The sequence below is a fragment of the Sciurus carolinensis genome, chromosome 13 (assembly GCF_902686445.1).
Source record: "Sciurus carolinensis chromosome 13, mSciCar1.2, whole genome shotgun sequence".
Taxonomy (NCBI): Eukaryota; Metazoa; Chordata; class Mammalia; order Rodentia; family Sciuridae; genus Sciurus; species Sciurus carolinensis.
The window spans coordinates 10,021,830-10,043,639 of NC_062225.1; the positions used below are offsets into that span (position 1 = coordinate 10,021,830).

General features: G+C 43.7%; 1 protein-coding gene across 2 annotated transcripts in view; it reads left to right on the forward strand.

The window, feature by feature from the left end:
* Positions 1-4,942: 4,942 nt before the first annotated feature.
* Tgfbrap1 (transforming growth factor beta receptor associated protein 1) overlaps positions 4,943-21,810 on the forward strand; it is a 61,331-nt gene continuing 44,463 nt past the window's right edge. Inside the window, exon 1 of one of the 2 annotated variants that reach the window (XM_047523052.1) lies at positions 4,943-5,062. The gene's annotated coding sequence lies outside the window, so the exon portion shown is untranslated. Of the gene's footprint in view, positions 5,063-5,389; positions 5,487-21,810 lie in introns of those variants that run through there. The other variant, XM_047523051.1, reaches the window with a different exon arrangement.

Below are 21,810 nucleotides of genomic sequence, written 5' to 3' on the forward strand. Positions count from 1 at the left end.
GCATCACAGAGATGGTAGCCATACCACACGGCAAGAAAGCCACAGACATCCCAACCCTCAAGCCTAAAACCGAAAGATGGAAAACCAGACCCCAGGGTGGGCAGAACAACTCAGATTCCTGTGGGACCGGTGATTCGAGGATCTGATGTCTCTCTCTTCTCATCTGAATTCTTAAGGTTATGCCAACCTAGACATAACCCTGAGGAAAGGGGAGAGTCTCACATTGAGGTGATCTTTGTCACTGCAGCAGAAGATGGGCTTCGAAGAGAAGGAAGGTTTAGTTACAGAAAAAAATTCTTTTATACATTTGAGTTTGTAGATTGTAGTTTATTCATGTTATCTGCTAGTTTTAGATAGTAACCAGAAGTCACTCTATACTTGAAGCTAAGCATTATGAGAATTTTCACATCATTCACAGATGGTGAGGTTTTATTAACATTTTTCTTTGGTAGCTATAGATGACAAGAACAAAACTAAGGGGAACCAACCTTAGCTCCCTGGAATCATCACCTCCTAGCTGGTAAGTTCCTCCAGGGCCGGTTCCCTGCATTTCCTCTGAATCCCTCACCTGGTCCCCCAGCATCACCCTGCTTGTACTTAGTAGGTATTCAGTAACAGCACTGGGGCCTTCCAAGAAGCCCAGGCAGCATGAAGGCTCCTCTTCCAACGCTGATTGACTCTTGTAATGAAGTCAGAGATTTCAGACAAGTTGCTCAGAGTTACAGGCCTGAGTTTATTAGAAGGGATGGGAAAGGGGAAAGGGGACACACTCAAAGGAGGGAGTGGGTCCTCAGAAAGGAGGGGGACAGTGTACCTCTCCCCCCCTACAGTTTATTGGGAGTCACAGGGAAGTTTTCAGAGAGTTCAGCCCAGGTCCACCTCTTGACTTCTGACTGACAGCAGGATGACATCAGACTTTCAAGTTCCCACTACCATGACAACTCTAGGTCACTTTGGCCCATGCTGACTGGTTCTAATTGGAACCTATTCTTACAGATTTTGCAATAGGGAGAATTATCCTTATCAGATCTGCTCTATCTAAGAGTCACAAAAGTCTCTCCTTTCAGGGTAAGTTGGGTTCCTCTTATCAACATTATTTTGGGCTTAACAATTTTCCTGCATATAACAAGTAGTCTGCTAAGGAATGTGACATATTCTGTCCACCCGAGCCAGGCAAGGCTGCAGGCAAATTGCTTTTTAAAAGTGAAAGCAATAGACCCATTTTATAGAATTATTCCCTCACGATCCCACCACTCACGTGTCTGTTCACTATAAGAATGAATAAGTCATGAACAAAATGTACACCAAGGACTTAGGGTGCTGATATCTGTTGCTGCTAGTGTAATATTTAAGATATTATGTCACACATTTGTCATCCTTTGTCAGAAATATATCTGAACATAAATTAAGGGGTTTTAACGTGAAGGAAACAGTTTAGGGGATACTTCACATTTTGCACTTGTGGTTTTTGCTATTTAAAATGATAATCATATCTTTTGATTATTGTCATTTCTCATCCCTTTTGCGATCAGGGTACAATATAGATGTGCTTACGTAGCCACTCGCTTTCTCATAAACCAGTGTTTTAGTCTGTACAGGCTGCTGTGCTGAGATACTATAGACCGGGTGCCTCATAACAACAGAAACGTACTCTTCACGCTTCTGGAGGTGGGAAGTCCAAGGTGTGGCAGATGCAGTATCTGGTGAGGGCCCATTCCCCATAAATGGCAGCGTTGGCTGCACCCTCATGTGGTGGAAAGGGCAAACAGACTCCGCTGGACTTCTCAGTCCCCTTCGCCAGGGCTCCACCCTCACGACAGTTACCTCCTGAAGTTCCCACCCTTCATTCTTTCACGTTGGGCCCTTGGTTTCCACATACATTTGGGGGACACACAAGCATTCACATCACAGCACTCTACCTCACAGGTCACCTCTCTCTCTGGGCTCTCCAGCACAGTGCCTGCCTCACAGTGCAAGGACAGGAAGTGCTGCAGGAACCTTTCCTGATCCTCAGGCACTTTCCCAACTGAGCTCCAGAGTCACCAGCCTGGAGCACCTTGTTTTGTTCCTCTTGATGTGGCAGAGGCAGGGGGTGGGTCAGGGGTAGTCCTTCCACATGCTCTTTTAATTTAGTGGTTCTGAAAATCAATCATTAGAATCCCCAGAGGGCTAATAAAATCAGTGTTCTGGGCTCCACCTTCAGAGTTTTTTATTTCGGAGGTTTGGAGTAGAGGCACAGGAATTTGTATTTCTAAGTTTCTATGTTTTTCTAAGTATCTGTGAAACTCTTAAGTTCAAAGGTGATGTTGCTGCTGGCTAGCAGCCATACCTTATAAACTACCTCACCAAGTTCAGCCACCTGAGGACAGACTGTCTTCCTCAACTCAGTGTGCTCTCCGGCCTCTGGCATAGTACGTTGACATGTAGGAGCTGCTCAGGAAATAGCTGATTTGACTAACAGTTCAAAAGGTTTATTTTACTGAAGCTGGATTACAAGTAACATGAATGTGTGTGTCTGTATGATTAAGTCAATACTGTACATGTAAAAGCTCTTAAAACCTGACAACTAGGGACTGGGAAGTGACAGATCACTTAACTAGCATGCACAAGGTAATGCACCCCACCCCCTAAAAAAGAAAATGTGTCATGTAATGAGTGTATCTTCTCTTTAATATGATTCCCATCCAAGCTAGACATGCACTCTTAAGAGTACTCATACATAATAACAGAATCTGCATTAAAAGCTTCTTTGAGACTAGTGATATAGCTCAGTGTAGAGGGTGTGCTTAGCGTGTATGAGGCCCTGTGTTCAGTCCCCAGCACCAAAACCAACCAACCAACCAACAAAAAAGCCCTTTTAAAGATAATTTAGTTCATCAATAATTTTTAATACTTGTTGACAGCTATGTTCAGAAAGATACAGCAGAGAACCTGGTGGACACATTCTTTGCCTTCCTGAGCTTATACCCAGTGAGAAGTGAGGCCCACAAAGTATGTTTGTGAGGATGTTACATTTTGAAAGTAGACGGCAAGTATTAAAGCATCCAGTTATATCTACGAAACTTTCTTTTTTGGGGGGGCTGGTTACCAGGGACTGAACTCAGGGGCACTCAACCACTGAGCCACATCCCCAGCCCTGTTTTGTATTTTATTTAGAGACAGGGTCTCACTGAGTTGCTTAGCACTTTTGCTGAGGCTGGCTTTGAACTCGAGATCCTCCTGCCTCAGCCTCCTGAGCCAGTGGAATTACAGGTGTGTGCTACCATGCCTTGCTGGACTCTGCTTAATATGCTTAGAGAATGAACAAAAAGAAATGATCTAGTATCTATGAAACTCTTAATCTCCCTTCATCTTCTATTAGAACACACTTTTTCACATTCTATAATATACTCAATATATTTGGTATGGGCCCAAGGGTCATTCATAAATATTAAAAAGTGAAGTTAATACTCCTTTGAAAATGACATGATTAATATTTGTTAAACATAACCAACAGAAATAATAAGACAAATTTAGAATTAGCTGATACAGATAATTTGCACATTTTTGGTCCAGGCATTTATATATAACTGCCAGTCATTTGAGACATGAACTTCTCAGCAAGTTCCACTAAGAACAGGTGTTTCTAGATGGAATAATGGGCCCACATAGAGCTTGCCATTTTCAGAATCCTGTGGTAAACCCTTTCATAGAGGAGATAATTTTTCTGAATTTTTTTATTAATATCCATTTTCATTCCCAAATCATCTAAAGTGGAACAACAAAGGGCATTTCACAATCTATTCAATAACTAAAACAATTTTAAAAATTTACTGTTGAATTCTGAGTTCTTGTTTTTGCTGTTCCTTACCTAGCGTGGGATTTGAGACCAGTCATTTACCTCTCTCTGCCTCAGTCAACTCATCTGTAAAGTGGCGAAATCAAAGTTCCTGCTCCTAAGTGCATAGTAAGGTATAAGGAATAAATTGCTCCGAAGTACTTATTTCAGTGTCTGGTAATCAGTAGGTGTCACCTCTGCCACCAGTCTTATGCAGAGCTGCCTTGTGGTGTGGGAAAACATTAAAATGCAAAAAGGCAAATGTAGATTCTAGGACAAGCTGAGGCAGTGATGGGTTAATGACAAGCCACATATTCTCTGCAAACCTGGTTAAAGAGGAACCTGGGCTGGGTTTGCTCTAGTGCCTTTCGGCTCTCAGGCTCCATTCATTGTTGACCCCTTTGGACCTTAGGGTCCTTTCAGGACTGTTCATCCTTGAAACCTAAATGCTGGTCAGACTGCATGCTTCTCCCAGTTGGAAGCTGAGCCAGTGACCCTGGTTCCACTGAGTCAGAACTGAAGCGCTGTCTGTGAGTGGGATTTTTATGTGCCCATGAAGTCACCCTAGGGAAAGTGTGGAGAATAGGCCACAGGAGGAGGGTAGACCACATAAAGATTAATTCTCGATGATTCTTTAATTAGAGTTTCTATTTGTTTTTATTCTTTTTTTCATCCTTTGAAACAGAAGGCCACAGAGTAGAATATGGTATCTGCCTCCAGCTTGTTTTGGGGTAACATCTTTGTCTCACAATCCTAGAGATTGGAACCACAGGTCACCAGCTGGTTCTAAAAATCTGGGAAAATCACTCGGGAAACTTGCCTTTCGGTATGCTGATGGTTAGCCCTGACAATTCTGGAGGGAGCTTTCGAATTCTTTCTTCCTGAAATTAGATTCTGACTACATGTTGAAGAGGGGTTCCCGGATTCATGGTAACCCAGGAGTTTTCGCTGTGGCTTGGCCCAAAGAAATAGCCATTGATAGATCTAAAAGCAGTCAGCAAAATTGCCCGGGATTCCCTCCTTAAATAAGAATTTCACTCAAATATACTCCTCCCCAGGGAATTCCCTTCAGTCCAGCGGCCTGGACTAGGGGAGGGCCTGGGGACCGGTTGCCTAACCCAACAGCGCCTTTCAGCCCAGTAGGGCGTCCGCCTGCCAGTCGGCTCCTGGGCCCATGCTGCCGGGCGGCGGCGGGGTGCAGCGACTCCCGGGAACCCTCCGTCCGTCCATCCACCCGGCCAGCAGGTATTTCCAGCGTCTCCGCCCTGCAGCGGCGCTCGGGTGTCGACGCGGTGGAGAGCGATGGAGGCCGAGGGTGTCCGCGGCGAGCTGCCCGCGCCGGTGGGGGAGGAGAAGCGCCACCGCCGGCCGCGCGGTCAGGGCCACCCATGACCGCCGCTCGCCTGGACGCCCCGCCGGGCGCGCTGGGGCTGGGGCCGGGGCCGGGGCCGGGGGCCGCGGGGGCCGCGGCCTGTGCCGGGAGCGCCTGGCCGGCCCGCAGGCGGCCGGGCGCGGGGACCGCGAGCTCCCGCCCTCCGCGGCGCCGGGCGGCCGGCCCACGTGACGGGAAGCGGCGACGGCGGCCGGGCCCGGCAGCCCTGGAGCCGCGGGCCGGAGCGGGCGGCGGGCCCCAGGCCGGGGGCGGCGCGGACGGCGGGCGCGGACGCCGGTGAGCGCGGCGGGCGGCGGCGGGCGCGGGGCGGCGCGGGGCGGCGCGGGCGGCAGGGCCTCGGGGCGCGCTGGAGGGCGAGCGCTGCGTGCGCGCCCCGCCGGGCAGGTGCTCTGGGGCAGGAATGCAGGGGACGCGGGAGGGGGCAGGTGTGCAGGTGCGGGCTGGGGTCCGGCGTGCTGGCGGGGGCAGCCCCTGGATGTCGGCGTGTGTGCGGGATGGGGCGGGTGTGCAGGAGCGTGGGGTCAGGCTGTGCGCGCGTGTGGAAGGCAGGCGGGGATACGGTACACCTCGCCCTTGAATCGGATGCTGGGGAAGGGGACCTGGAAGGACTGTCCCCCTGCGCCCCTACTCTGAATGGTTTGAACGCCGTAATTGAGGTTTCCTTGAACCCCTAGCATCTGAGAGCTGAACTTTGGGGTCACGGGGCCCGAATTGTTGTCCTGAACTGGGAGACTGGGGGCATTCTGGTCAGAGGAAAGAGGCCTCTCACAGGGTTCCTGACCCCTGTCTTTACCATCAGATTGAGGGCTGGAAGCTGCACCCTATGGGATTTTCTCTTTCAGTGCCTTCCAAAGGGACAGGTGGGAGTTGGTGGCTTGCCTCCGTGTGTTACATGGGTTGACTTTAAAGATTGAGGCTGTCCAGTTTTCTGCTCCTGCTGTCGCTTCTACTTCAAGAAGCCTCTTTCCCAGGCAGCTCTGGGACCCTTCCTAGACGCTGGAAAGAGGCTTCACACAGGCGAAGAGACTACAACCGGCGCTGTGGTCTTTGTGGGGTTGAGTCACTGTTGAGTGCCCTGGGTAGACACCTGGTCCACCAGAAAGGAAGGCAGAATTGCGTGTGATTGTGGTGGCAAGTTAAGGCACTGAGAAGGTGCGCAGGGAAGATCCTGATGCAGCTTGAGCTGGTGTGCTGCATGGTGCCCACTACTCCCTCGTGGTGGTGGATGTACTTCTCCTTTTTAGTTAGAGCTGGTGGGTGACTGCGTACCCCAGCTCCATAGACAGATAGGACAGAGCATTGGGCCAGCTGCTTCCTTTGCTTTTTCCTTCTATTTCTGCCAGGCAAGCAGCCTCCACAGTCATAGCAACAGCCTCTTTGGTGTGAAGCAAAAGGCAGCCTAGGAAACCGATGGAAACCCCTGGAACCTGTCCACAACTAGCCTTTCCCAGGCCCCATTTCATCTATGGCGTGGGACTGGTGCCCACAGCCACGATGAGTGTGGGCTGTGGGTTCAGTTCCCAGCTGGGCCCTTTGCTATACATTTTGACTTCCTCCATCTAAATAGGGTTACTATTACAGAAGGTATGTGGACTCTGATAGGAAGGTGTGCTTGAAAAGCACCTGACACAGGGTCTGGCACTTAATAAGTGCACAATAAATCACTGTTAATACATATAAATGAGAGTATAGGGCCATATCTCTGTCAGCTCTGAAAATCTATGTTTTTATGCTATGAGTAATTGTTAATAAGACTGCTTTATTCTGGGGTTAGAACCATTGTGGATCCTGAATTCCAATTTGCTGTGCACATCAAGACATGCACTTCCAGTTCACTTAGATAAGAAGTATGGTAACACTTCCGGTCTGTTCCATTCACATCTGTCCTAGAGTTGGGGACAGAGCTGTTCACCACTGCAGGTTCCCAAGGCAGATCCAACCTTGTCTTGAACCCTGTGGAGAACGATATTTGTATGGGGCCTATTCCTCAGGAAGGAAGCTCCAAGTGAGGAGTTTTAAAAAGCATAGACTCACTGTCTTGAAAGTGTTATATTTTCTAGGATTGATATGCAACTAGCATTTCTGTTCATTAAAAAAAGAAAGTTATTATTGCCTTACTTCTTCATGCTAATATTAAAAATTTGTGATCCTTTAAGAAAACTCGAGGAAATTTTGCTTAATGGGTTGAGCGTCTTCATCTTGGTCAGAATCCAGTCCTCATTAGAAATACATTAAAGTAATCATTTGTGGTAGCCAGGTGTTTGGATTCTGCTGAATGATTTGGCTCATACTTTAGGACTTGTTTCCTCAGTGGAAAATCTGATCCGTTTTTCTTCATATATTTATATTTTTATATGATTATATATATATTTGTATGTATATATACATATACATGTATATCTACCAAATGAATGTAGAAGTAACATCTTAATTTGGAGCTACCCTAAATAAGACTGAATGCTTCCTGCATTTAGAAGTCATACTGATGATTTGAGATTGAAATCTTTCCTCATAGTCAAGTAGCTGCTGTTGAATCTTTAAAGATTCAAGAAAAAATAATGTTTGTCAACAAGAACAACTGCCTACATCTCATAGGCAAGTGATAATTTTTCATTGCTCTTAGAAAGTTTTCTAGTGAGGAAGTTGTTATCAAGTAAATGCCTTAGAGACCCCTATTCCCATCCTACTGCTCTCCATTTCCCTCTCCCTTCCCCAATTCCCTTCTTCAGTTGTGTTACAGTTTGTGTCTTAAGTGTCCCCCAAGGACCATATGCTGAAGGTTTGATCACCAGCCAGTGACACTGTTGAGAGTTGGTAAAATCCAGTGGAAAGAAGCGATGTCATTCCCCAGTGATCTCATTGGGGATGTGGCTTTGGAGGGGATATTGGGACCCCAACTGCTACCTCTCTCCTGCTTCCTGGCTGCCATGAGGAGAATACTCCCTGCCATCTTGCATTGCCTTCCACAGGCCCAGAAACAATGGAGTCAAGCAACCATGCACTGAAACCTTTGACACCATGAGCCAAAATAAATCTTTTTCTCCTTATAAGTTGATTTTTCTCAGGTGTATTGTCACAGCAATGGACAGTTGAAAAGCACAGGTTGTAACTGTTAATGTTACTCTTATTGTATATGATGTATATATACATCTAGACACGTGCATAGTATGCATACATGTACACACACCATTTACAAATGTGTGTATACATATATAGTGTATATATGGTTTGTGCATATGTTGTACATATATATGTATTGATACTAAAATCCTCAGAGGCTCGAGTCTCTTAGATAAAATGATATAGTATTTGCATATAACCTATGCACACCCTCCTTTATACTTTCAGTTATCTATAGATTATTTATAATACCTAATGCAATGTAAATGCTGTTAATTATTTGTTATACTGTATCATTGAGGGAAAAATAACCAAAAAAGTTTGTCCAAAAAAGACACAAATTTTTCCATATATTTTCAGTCTGCAGTTGGTTGAATCCATAGATGTGAGACCCACGGACAAGAGGGCTGACTATATATTTATATATTTTTAAATAGTCTTGATTAGTATTGCCCAGGAAAAAGGATACCAACTATGAATAGTTTACATGTAGGTATACACCAGGATACTATCAAGATGACAAATTAGACAGAACTTAGCTCTGTTTCTTTCATTTGAACTCTTTTAGGTCACTGAAACAGGCCCACTTGGTTGTGACTAATCCTTTGCTATCTTCTTAATTTTCAAAAAGGGGGAAAGTTGTCTTTGGTGCAAGTCAGTGAATTTGTTGCTGACTCCCAGCAGATTTCATGATTGAGTCATAAACAAACAGCTGTGGGTACTTAAAGAGCACAGGGCCAGCCTGGGGTGCCATTCAGTAAGAACAATTTATGTCATGTAGATGTATATCCTGTTTTGATAGGAAATGTGTAAACATGTTGTTTTGTATCTGAGCAGATAGAATAGTGGGAATCCTCTTCTAGACCCACAACAGGGAAGCAAGTCCCCTGCTGATTACCAGGATCCCTTCAGGATGAGCGGCAGGACAGTCATTTATCTTAAAGGACCCTGCTGACCTTTTACTTAGAGATGTTGCAGGAAGGACTGAGTGCTAAGCAAAGATTTAGAATCATACTGCCCACCCTCCTTCAATATAGCAGGAAGGACATGGCCTTGGAGTCAGAAACAAACGGGGCAAAGTCCCTTGGTCACTGCCTTTTAGCTTTGCACCTTGAGCGGGCTACCTAACATCGCCACCTCTCTTGGTAGTATCTGCTTCACAGAGTCATCGTAAGGAAGAAGTCAGTCTTACAGGTGCTCAGTAGCTTACCAAACCCAACACCCTGGGGCTGTCACGAAGGGCAGCCACAGTGTCAGGGCTGTAGGCCGCTGGTGCCATCCAGGCTTGGAGCTGCCTTTGCCCGGGAGGCAGTCTGGCAGCTGGTAAGGATGTGCTCTGGAGCCGAGGTGCTTAGGACGGCATCCCGGTTCTCCCCTCCAGCCATGGTGAGTCAACCTTCTGCCCTGCCGTTTCCCCCCTCCTGGCCCAGAGCAGCTAAATAATAGCATAGGGAAGCCTGCAGTCATCTAAGCTCCTGTTCACGGAGGAGGCAGTGACTGGCCCAAGATCATAAGGAGTGGCCAAGCCACAACAGAAGTCCGCATTCCCAGTTAATACTGGGAATGTCACCGTGTCCTCTGCCTGTTGTCTACTGTGGCTTATCACCAGGGTGGCCCAGGTGAGCCGTGGGACCTTGATCCTCACAGAGGACCTCCCCGTTTCCAGCCTCAGTGCTGCCTGTCAGAGCTTCTCACCTGCCCTCTGCTCCCCAAAGCCCACGGTCTCACCACTTCTGTCCCCAGCAAGAGTCGGTTGTCATTTACCCCACCCATTTGGAACCCCTCTATGGAGAATATTTCAAATCAGCAAAAGTCCAAACTCTTATGTATTTATTTATTTATTTTTGAGACAAAGTCTCACTGCGTTGCCCAGGCTGGTCTTGAACGGCTGGTCTTGAACTCCTGGGCTCAAGTGATCCTCCTGCCTCAGCCTCTCAAATACCTGGGACTAGAGGGGTGAGCCACCATGCCGGGCTTCCAAATTCTCTTTGAAATGCATTTCAGAAGGAAAAGCTTGTAATTTAAAGATGTTATTCTTATATGGAATATTAGGCTAGGATACTACATTGGAGACAAATCTCCTCTCCAAATGATTTAATAAAACAGATCATACAGTCACTCCAGTAGCCCCCAGGGACTTTAAGGGAGTCTTCCAGTGGAATATTGGACACTGTTTCATTTCGTCCTTTGTGGTCGCTGATACCTAGTTCTTCGGATCAACTCCTTTCTTGCTGGAAAAGAGATTCCTAGGTGGCCCCACCCCACTTTGATCCAAATGAATAAATTAAGATTAGAACAATACTACTAACCAAACTGCATACTGTAGTCAGAGGTCAAATGACTTTTTCCCTTTCCAACATTCCAGGACCCTTTTTCTGACCCAGTTTTGCCCCAGTGCGCTTGGCGGCATGTGTCCTTGGTCTGCTCTCTGCAACACAGTTCCTCTGGCTTTCCTGTCTTTTCCCTGACCTCAGCACTCTTGAAGGGTGTCAGGAATTTTGCAGAATGGCCCTCAGTTGGGGCGTGTCTGGTGTTTTCTTATGATTAGGTTGAGGTGGTGTATTTTTGGAAAGAACTCACAGAGGTGACCTGCTGCAATTACGTTTAAATTTAATGCTGGGGTACATTGTATGTCTCTACCTCAAGCAGTAGGAGCTTCTCAGATGAAGTTCCGGGGTTCCGGCGGCTCTGCTGTCCTCTGGGTCACTGGTCTCCAGGCTCAGTGAGCGGGTCCATGTGTTTCAGTGCCCTCATTACCCTGTTAGATCATCTGGAGGACTTAGGAAAGACCCTCCCTCCCCAACCTGAAGCCAGCTGCTGCTTAAAAATAAAACTTCTTGGCTTCTTATCATGAAAAAATAATCCTGTGTGACCATGGAGACTTGAAGTCGCACCACACTTCATCTGACTTGGGAGCAGTTGCTGAGATGATTCACATTTTTCACAATCTTGAGATGATGTCCATTGTAGTGATCATTGATTAGTCCATTTATATCCTAAGAAGAGATGGAACAAGTCCATAAAGCCACTGAAATGTATCTTTTAGGTACAACTTAAAGTTTTGAGATGCTGATGTGGTTGTAGTAAATGTTGTTGTGTAAATGTGTTATTGGGCTGAGGGCTGTAGCTCAGAGGTAGTGGGGCCCTCTGGATTCAGTCAGCAGCAATATAAACAAACAAACAAACAAAAAAGACATAACTATGTTATTTCTACATATTGTAAAGAATTCTTCCGGGGAACTGGAGGTGGCTATTGGTATGTTAGTAGAGGATTCCCATCTAACGTTTATCTTCCTGGGTTAGCACAGAGATGCATCTGAATATAGCTGGCAACGGAGGTTCTCCTTAGCAAAGTTTGCCTCTTCCCCACCAAGACAGAATTTTGAGGCTGTGATTCGGCTTTTTATTCACCCAGCTGCATAGTGTGAGAGGGTTAAAATTTTCCCTCTGCTCTCTGAAGGTTCCATAATGAGCACCTCTGGAATTAACCGACTGTAGACAGATTAACAGGAGAAAAGGCACACAAATTTATTATTTGCATATGTGCAAAAACCACACAAAATATGAAACTCAAAGATGGATCTCATGAGTGAAGATTCCCTAGCATCCTAAGTCACAGAAAGGATTAGGGACCAGAGGCTCCTTAGTGTGGGGTGGGGCGCACAAGTTTCTGGAGGCAAGGAAGGAAATGTGTGGTGAATAAAGTTTTTCTTGTCATGCAAATAAACCTCTAAGGCCACAGCCCTCAGTAAATTGGTGGTACATTTTGAACATCTCTTATCCAGAGCCTTTTAAATATTGACTTGGTGCCACAAATGGGAAATTCCACACAGGGCCTTGTTATCAATTGCAGTCAGAACTCCAGCACTAAAATTATAGTATAAAATCACCTTAAGGCTGTGTGTATGAGAGGTATATGAAACATTAATGAAGTTCATGTTTAGACCTGGGTCCTGTCCCAAGATATCTCATTATGTATCTGCAAATCTTCCAAAATCTGAAGCCATCTGAGATCTGAAATACTTCTGGCCCCAAGCATTTCAGGAAAGAGGGACTCAACCTGTAGGTTCTGTGTTGATCTCTGGTCTCTTTTTGTAGATCCTTCTTAAGGCAGATAAGGGGACTTCTGAGAAATCCCTTGCCTGCCTCTGTCCACTCTTCCTTACTGTCCCCCAGTCAGCACACCAAAGTGCCCCACTTTGGGGTGTTGCTTTTTTCCAAGCCCCAACAACAGCATAAGGAATAGAGGTTTCCAGGCCAAAGGCAAGGAGAAGAGTATCTGCAGTCATACCACCTGTCCTGCTCGGCAGCCCCGACCGTGCCATGGCCAGGACAGAGGAAGGAGGAAGGAGAGTCAGACAGTCAGGCTCTGCTGAGTCCCTGGGGGTGGCAAGTGCAGAGTCTGATGGCAGGACTGCGCGACCTTCGTAACTGCCCGTACCACTTCTGCTTTTGCCCCGTGACCCGAGCCGGGCCATCCCCTGGCATTTCTGGACCCTCCCAATCCAGGTATCACTCTGGGACCTGAGGAGTGTGGCTCCTGCATATGCTTCTGGTTTCCTTCTTCAGCTCAGGATGCTGGGCAAAGGCCTCCCTGCAGATTGCCCCCTTGGGGACTCTCCTGCGCCTCAGGAGGATTCGCTTTGGCTGCGTCTTCTGCTCTTGCCCTTTCTTTCCTCATCAAGTGGCCCCAACTTCGTAACCTCTGGACAGGGAGCTGTGAACCATTAGTGGAGCTGGCCACGCTCTGAGTTCTCCCCCAGCCCTTTCCACCTGCTGGACTTCGGCTGTTGATTCCTTTCTACTTTTTAGAGTCACTGTACCGCATCCTGTTTCCTCCAGGACGCTCTGTTAACAGGTGTCGGTGTCCATGGATCTAACCTGCTTTCCTCCGGCTAATTGAGAGACTGCTTAAGGAAATGTTTTTAATCCCCTAATTAAAATGACATAAATAGAAACTTTTTGAAAGTCATTGTATTTATAGAAAAACTGCAGACTGACAGAAGATGAAAAAGAATATTCACGCCTGACGCCTGAATCCCCAACCAGGCAGTCAATGGAAGGGGTGGGAGGAATCCAGGCTCTCCCCTGTCCCCACGTGCCTCTTCTGAGGCCTGCCTTGACCCCACACACGTTACAACTTGCCATAGGCTGCTGTGATCCTGTGGGCAGAGAAGAGCCCACAAGGTTGTGTTTCATTTAGGGGTATTATGTTAAGTGGACCCAACCCACTGTAGTTGATGGTAACCACTTTCTGACTAGTGGTTTTAATTTCTTGGAAATGTGTCCAGAGACTAGACTTAGCTCATGGTCCCCTTTGATAACTGGTTGGTTTGCAGTGGATGCTGGGAGGTTCTTTTGAACAGAAGGGGTTATTTCCACAGTTCAAAACTACCTGTAGCTTATCAAGCAAGTGACTGGTGTTATGGAATACTAAGAATTATGGAATAATAAGAATTATCATGGAATAATATAGAAGAATAGAATAGAATAAGAATTATAGCTGTCTGTAACTTTCCTAAGTAAGTGAAGAAAGGTTAACCGAGGTTAGATTTTCAAGGGTTTCACATCTTATGCCAAATCTGCACTTTATATTTTAGTCAGTGGATTCCCTTCTGAAGGATTGTTTTGATTGTTTTTCCCAAAAACATTTTAAAGAGGCGTGGGGTCCGCATTGCTGCCCATCTTCCCACATTGGCCTTTAAATCTGGCCTGTCTCTGGTCCACGTGGTGGAATGATCATTTAATCCCTATTCACTTCTGGTAGACTATCATAAACCAAAAACAAGCCAGGAAAACTTACTGTAATGAAAAAATAGCAAATCTAACTTTAGCCAGAGTGTCCTTTTTAGAATGCAGAAGACTGAGTCTTTAGCTTGTTATAGAAAGTGCCTTTAGCTACACCTCCCTGACTTGATGAAGTTCTGGTGTACACACGGCTGCCTGGGGCTCTGAAGAATTCGTTTCATTTAGGAGTGAGGCCTTTTTGTAGATCCACAGGACACCAAGCCCGTCTTAAAGGTGACCTCCTATTGTGAGCGCCTTCTGTGATAACAGCAGATAACAGGGTGCTGTTCTCTGACTCGAGGTAATTACTGGTAAAGATCCCTTAATAAAGGCCACTTTGCCACAGCACTCTTTTAGCAGAATGTTTATGTCTGTCCCAGATCAGAGGGGAGGAGGCTGGCCTCAGACAAGCTGCTACCCGGGAAGGCAGAGACGCTCACCCAGGGCAGGGCATTTGCCCCCCTGAGCAAACTCTAGTCTTGTCATTTGCCTTCTAAGAGTCTATTCTTTTGGGGGGCACTGGGGACTGAACTCAGGGGCACTCAATCACTGAGCCACATCCCAGCCCTGTTTTGAATTTTATTTAGAGACAGGGTCTCCCTGAGTTGCTCAGCACCTCACTTTTGCTGAGGCTGGCTTTGAACTCACAATCCTCCTGCCTCAGCCTCCTGAGCCAGTGGAATTACAGGAGCTAATAATCAATTCTTCTCTCAATATTTATGATCAATGGGATGCTCCAGTTTGGACTTTGATAATCTGAGAAATAACCCTTAAATGTGGATGCAATGTAAACTATTGAATTTAGATGAACTAAGAAATTACAAGTAAATCCCTTATGCATATAATAAATATGCTTCCATGAAATGAATTTTCAACAAGGAACAAGCAGTCAGTGATTCATTTTCTATTTCCAGAGAAAACTAGTTTGGGAAAATGACTGTTTCATATATAAATATGTATATTTAAGAATTAATATTTAATGTACATAAAAGGATGTTTATAATCTGGATAAGACATAGAGAATAATAATAAAAGCAGTGATCAATTTAAGAAACAAACATTACTAATAGCTTTTAAAAAAATCTCTGCCCTTCCCAGGCCCTTCCTCCTGGATGTGTGTTCCTGGTTCCTGACTGGTAGGATTCCTCTTGTAGTGAGCCAGGAGTAGGATTCCTCCTTGCTGCTCTTGCTGCTGTGTCCCATTCCAACCTGTGGAGGGCGCCTTGGGTGTTTCCAGATCGCCCTTATCTCAAATCAGATTGCTGTGAGCTTTCTTGCTCACATCTGGGTGGACAGATATTCCACGGACCTACACGCAGACGTAGCACCATGTGCTCTCTCAGTCATGTCAAGGGCTTCCTAGATAGGGCTAGAACGGGTTTTCCAGCTTGGAAGTTTCCACCAGCAGTGCAAGGTTCTCATCAATCCTTGTTCTTGCGAATACCTGCAATTGCTGTCAATTTAATGGGTACAGAACGAAGTCTCGTGTTGTTATGATTTGTAATTCCAGGTGACTGATCAGGTTGAGTTATTTTATCATGTTGATGAGCTAGATATTCATTTGTCTTCAGTAAAAATCCTGCCTGCGTATTTTGCCGATTCCTCTATTATATTTCTTACAGTAGGAGTTCCCTATGTCATCCAGGTGGCCTTGGTCAGATATGTGACGTTGGTATCTCTTCCCCTAGGCCGCTTATTTTTTCCCATCTCATATTTTCACTTTTATGGAGTCTTTCTTTGTTCTTTGCAGTGCCGGGGATGTGACCCATGGCCTTCCTTATGCATGCTAGCTGAGTGCTTTATCTCTGAGCTCCATCACCAGCCCCCAGGGGTGACTTTTGAAGAACACAGTTTTAACACTTTATTGTGGATGAATTCACCCCCCCAACACACTTAGGATTTGTGCTTTTTAAAAAGAATCTTAATTTAGAAATTCTCTCCTACCCTAAGATCATGAACATATTTTAGCATGTTCTCAAAGTTTTAAAAATTATGCCTTCCATAGGAATCTTAATCATCTAGAATCATTTTGATGCATGCTATAAGGTATAAGCCCAGTTTTTAAAATTTTTCTCTTGAATTTTTTATTTATTGAATATGCATACAATAAACATATTTAATAAACAATTCAAGTTTCCATATATACATGTTTTCCATATGTGAACCCAGGTATGTTCTCTTGGCTAAACCTCGTAACCATATTATTTTAGGTACTGAAGCTTTCCATTTTACCTGTTGAATCAGGTCCCCTGAGCTTACCTTTTTCAGAGGTGTCTTGTGTTTTTAGGCCTTCTCTGCCACATGAATTTTATTTTATTGATTTTGTAGTGCTGGGGATCGATCCCAAGACCTTACTCATGCTAGATAAGTGCTCTGTGACTGAGCTACACCCCAAGCCTCTGCTCTATGAATTTTAGAATATGCTTGTTGAGTTACAATTTTTTCCTCTGGATCAGTTAGGGGAATTTTTAAAAACTTGTACAACTTAATTTGCCTATAGTGAAATAGAAGTGCACATGTAATGAATTTCGACAGATCTGTACACTTGCATAATTGATACCTCAAACAAGATAGAAACTCTTTGTATCACCCCAGCAGGTTCCTGGGGTCCCTGTCCATTTAGTTGCTCTGTTCTTTCCCAAGTAAATACTTCTGATTTCTATCAGCATAGATTCGTGTCGACAACTTTTGAACTTCATAGAAATGAAAATATACAGTATGTTCATGGTTTCTTTCACATTCCTTTTGAGATTCATTCATTTGTTGTCTTGGTCGGCAGTTTATTCCTTTTATTATTACATAATACTCCACTGTATGAATATGCTACAATTAAATGGGTACAAATGGATAAAACTGAGCTATTTCCTGTTTGGGGCTTTCATGAATAAACCCAATGTGCAGAGATCTGTACGAGTATGTTGTGGATATAGAGCTAGATCCAAAAGAAGTAGAAAAATCAAGAGTAGGACAATATGGATCTGGGGAGATAGCTCAGTTGGTAGAGTGCTTGCCTTGTAAGCATAAGGCCCTGGGTTTGATCCCCAGCACTGCAAAAAGAGTAGGAAAATATGTTAAATTTTCTAAAATTCTGCCCATCAGATCTCTAAAGCGATAATGCAGTTTTATACTCACCCCTTCCAACAAAGTGTGAGATTCCACTTGTTGGTCCCCATGCACATTTGTTGCCATCGGTCTTTGGAAGGGTAGCCATCCTAGGAGCTGTGAAGTGTGTCCTCATGTGGCTTAAGTTTCTCTGCCTACTGAGGATGATGGCCAATTTTTTATATTTATTTTGGTCATTTATATACCTCCTTTTGTAAGGTGTCTATTTGAGTCTTTGGCCCACTTAGAAAAATAAGTTTATCTTTTTATTTTTGGCTTGTAGGAGTTTTTATATATTCTGGATATGAATCATTTGCCAGGTTAATGCATTGCAAGTCTTTCTCCAGACTGGAGTTTGACCTGTTGTCTAGCCTTATGTCGTAATTGCATACTGTAATTTTATAGCAGTTTCTGAAATCCATTAGTGTGTGTCCTTCAGTTTTGTTCTTCATTTTCAAGATTCCTTTGGCTATTCTAGGCCCTTCAATTTCCTTTTAAACTTTCAAACCAGTGTATTAATTTCTGTTGAAATTATTCCTGCTGAGATTATAATTTAGATCTTCCTTAATGTCTGATAACAAGATATTTCTTCATAAATATCTTGTACATCTTTGTTAAATCATTTTGTTATACCTTGTTTTTGCTTGTTTAAGATTAAAGTTGCTAATTGTTGTTTGTGTGTAGAAATGCAAATTGCTTTGGTATGTTAGCTTTTTTTTTAAAGAAATTATTTCTACACTTATTAATTCTAATAGATTCTTTTGGGCTTCCATGTAAGCAATAATGTCACTCATGAATAATTGTAGTCCTGAAGCTCTAAAGTTCTTTGTAACTGTTCTTTTTCATGCTTTATTGTGTTGGCACAGGCTCCCAGGCTGTTGATTAGAGATGGTATATTAGTTTTCCAGAACACTGTACAGAGGTAACACAAATTGTATCCCTTAAGTAGCAGAATGTATTGTCTCAAAGTTCCAAATGGAAGAAATCTGAGCTTAGGGTGTAGGTAGGATTGTTCCTTCTGAGGGCTGGGAGGGAGAATCTTAGGCATCCTTGTCTTGTTCCTTGTTTTAAAGTGAATAATGCTGAAATGTAGCATTAGTTTTTTTTTTTTTTGTTTGTTTGTTTGTTTGCTTTAGGTAGCAGGATAATATGCTACAAATTTTCGTTGTAAATGAATGTTGAATTTTTTAATGTTTTTCTGCATCTATTGAAATAATGATGTTTTTCTTTTTGAATTTGTAAATGCAATGCATTAAAGCCAATGGATTTTATTTCCTTAAATCAATGTTGCATCCAACTTGGCCACATTTTATGTTTTTAAGATGTGTTGGTTGATTCGGTGTGCTAATATTTAGGTGTGCTTAATCATGAGTCCGATCCATAATTTCCCCTTTATCCTTATTGGGTTTGAATACCAAAGTTTTATTTTATACTGACTTCATAAAATAAAGTGGGACATATTCCCTCTCTCCTTTTTTTTTAATATTCAGGAAAATTGTGTAGAATTTGAGTTATGTGATTCCAGGTGTTTGGCAGAAATTGTCTGGAGAACCCTCTAGACCTAGTGCTTTACTTCATAGGACAGATACTGACTATGATGTCTGAAGATAGCCAGTGTTCTGCATTACTCATAACCTCCTCCAAATCAGCTCTCCTGGCTTTGGTCGTGTGCTATGCAAAGATGCAGGGCCTCCAGCAGCAAACATAACTATTATAATAGTTCTGCAAATGAAAAGCATGCACGTGTTTTATTGAAGCTTATGCAAAAAAGAAGAAGAAGAAGAAGAAGAAGAAGAAGAAGAAGAAGAAGAAGAAGAAGAAGAAATTGTGCTAACCAGCTTACATATAGCCAGAAAGATTGGACTTGTCATTTGGACAAGGTTTAGGTATAGGCATAGATGATCTAAGGGTCCTAAGAGCAGCAGGTTCTTATAAGAACAACTCTAGGTGCTAAGATAAATGTTTCTGTGAACATTTACAGAAAAGGCATTTTTGGAAATATTCACTTAAATTCAGATTTTCACTAGTGGCAGTATCTTTAAAAGGATACTGTGCATACTCAACTTGGTAGAAAATGATTGCTAATATTCTTACCATGGCTGCTAATGCATATTTTTCTATCATTGATTATTTCTAGACTTATTTCCTTAATGAGTTGGGGAGACCTCTGAGAAATGAGACAGTATCTTATAACTTTTTATTTTATTTTGCACAGTTAGAGTACTTATTGCATAGGTAATATTTTTCTTACTTCAATTATGGTCCATGAATGTACTAAACTTTTCTCTCTGTCACTGGATCTAAATTTTGAAAATTTTGGAGCATACGTGAAAATGGTAATCTTCTAAGTTGCAATCATGCTTTTAATGCACAGTTCTAACAAAAAGTTAGATCAGTTTGAAACCCACAGTAAAGGATGATTTGTGTGCCTCAGGGAAACTTTAAATCTTTTTACTCTGTGGAAACCTCTGATTGAGTTGTACTCAATAGAAAGTTATGACTTCAATTTGATCTCTTTATGATTTATATTTTAGCTACATAAATTAATCATGTGAATAGGTCATGGAGAGAATTTTCCTACTGCTTAAAATAATAAACCATTTTTAAGTGATGTGGTCAGCTTTCATTTGCCTCCCTCTAATTTTGATTTTTAGATATTACTACTTAATTATTATAGCAGTCCTTAATTTTTAAAAAATTTTTGGTATTGGGGATTGATCCCAGGGGGGTTTTACCATTGAATCCCCAGCCCTTTTAATTAATTAATTAGTTTTTGTTTTGAGACAGGGTCTCACTTGGTGGGGTCATTTATTTGAAGAGCCCTGCTAGGAAACCTTTGGCAAGATTGGAATAAATATAGTTAGCAGATAATTAAACAACACTGCACTTCTTTTTTAATATCATGAAATTATGACTTTTTGATAAATAACATGTTTTTCTTACAAGTCCCTCTTCCTCTTTGTCCTTGACAGCCTTCCTCAGTACTTAGACAAAATGCAAGGTGTTTGGCTCTTTCCATAATATTCTTCATTGCAAAATGTTCAGATTATCCCTCACTCTAAGTGAAAGCAGAGGCTAGACTTATAGACAATCTGCTTTTAAGAAGTTAAATAAGAGGGGTTTGATTATAGGTGCCTGGAGCATGTTTTCCTGTTCTTTCTGCAAAGGGAGCGGTGCAATTCATATTTTAAGTGACAGAATGACTTTATCCTGCCATTTTAAAGACAGCCCTGATTGATCAACCAATGATGGAAGAAGTATTTTGTATTAATTTGGCTTTCACTGGACTGAGATGTCTCCAAGCCTATATTCAATATCTGGGTCTTGCTCATTAGCATTTAAATGGAAAAAATATTGCCCCGGTGGGTTTTGGTGATTACATTTGGTGGTAACAAGTAGGTAATGGTGTTTAAGAGTTGTTTGTGCCAGAATTATTTGTAGCAGCTTACAGAGGCATTCTTCACCCAGGTATCCCTGGGTGGCTTTGGAAATCCTGCAGCCCTGGGACAGGTGGACAGGGTGGCTTCTCCGTGGGTGGTGTCTCTGCAGCCTCTGTGCACAGTTCCTGCCTCTTTCCTGTCATCTCTCTGAAGATGAACACACGTCAATGAGTGTGAAGATGCTGGTGGGGGTGTCGCATGTCAGCTTGTTCTCATTTGTGATGTAGTCTCTGTTTTATTGGAGGTGAGTGGGTTACCCATACCTGAGGACACAACGTGGCAATTTCTTCTCTTGGTGCCCAACTTGGGAAATTAACACCCGGAAGCAAACTTGGGGATTGAGAGAAGGGTGAAAGCTGGTCAAGACCAGGAGGGAATTAGTCATGGTGAGATCAAAAATATTTTAGGGGACAGTGTGCCAGATACGAAGCATTTTATTCAAACTGATTCACTCAATCTTCAAAAAATCCTATAAAGTGGGTGCTTTTATTTTTTCACTCATTTCACAGATGAGGAAATTGAGGATGGAAAAGTCAAGTGTCTGGGTGCTCCTATAAACTGGGTAATTTGCAGACAATAGAAACCTATTGTTAATAGTCGTGGGGACTTTCAAGTCCAAGAGCAAGGTCGTGGCAGATTCAGAACTTGTTAAGGCCTGTTCTTCATAGATGGTGACTCCTGGCTGTGTCCTCACGTGGTGGAAGGGACAAGCAAGCTCTCTCAGTCCTCTTTGATGAGGACAGTGCTACCATTCCTGAGAGCTCCACCCTCAGGACCTGAAGTTCTGGGTGCCCCGACCCTGCACCACCGTGAAGATGAAGTCCAGACCCATGAGTTGGGGCAGGTGCCGACATTCAGTCCACAGCTCCAGGTAATGTGCTCCAGTGAAGGGAGGGGGTAAAGAGGACTCTGATATGTCCTTAGTCGAACCTCATTCCCAGACCCTTCTGGGGCCTCTGCTGTCTCAGGGAAAGGAACTGGAGTCTCACTCAGGCGTAGCTGTCATTGTCTTGGCGAAAAATGCGACGTAAGAAATTATGGGGCTGTGAACTCTGAGTTGAAAGGTGTCAGGCTGTTTGATTCCTCCTCTTGCTTGATGTGTGCATCTTTCCAGAATATTTCTCAGGCCTTCCAACCTTCACTGGGATGCC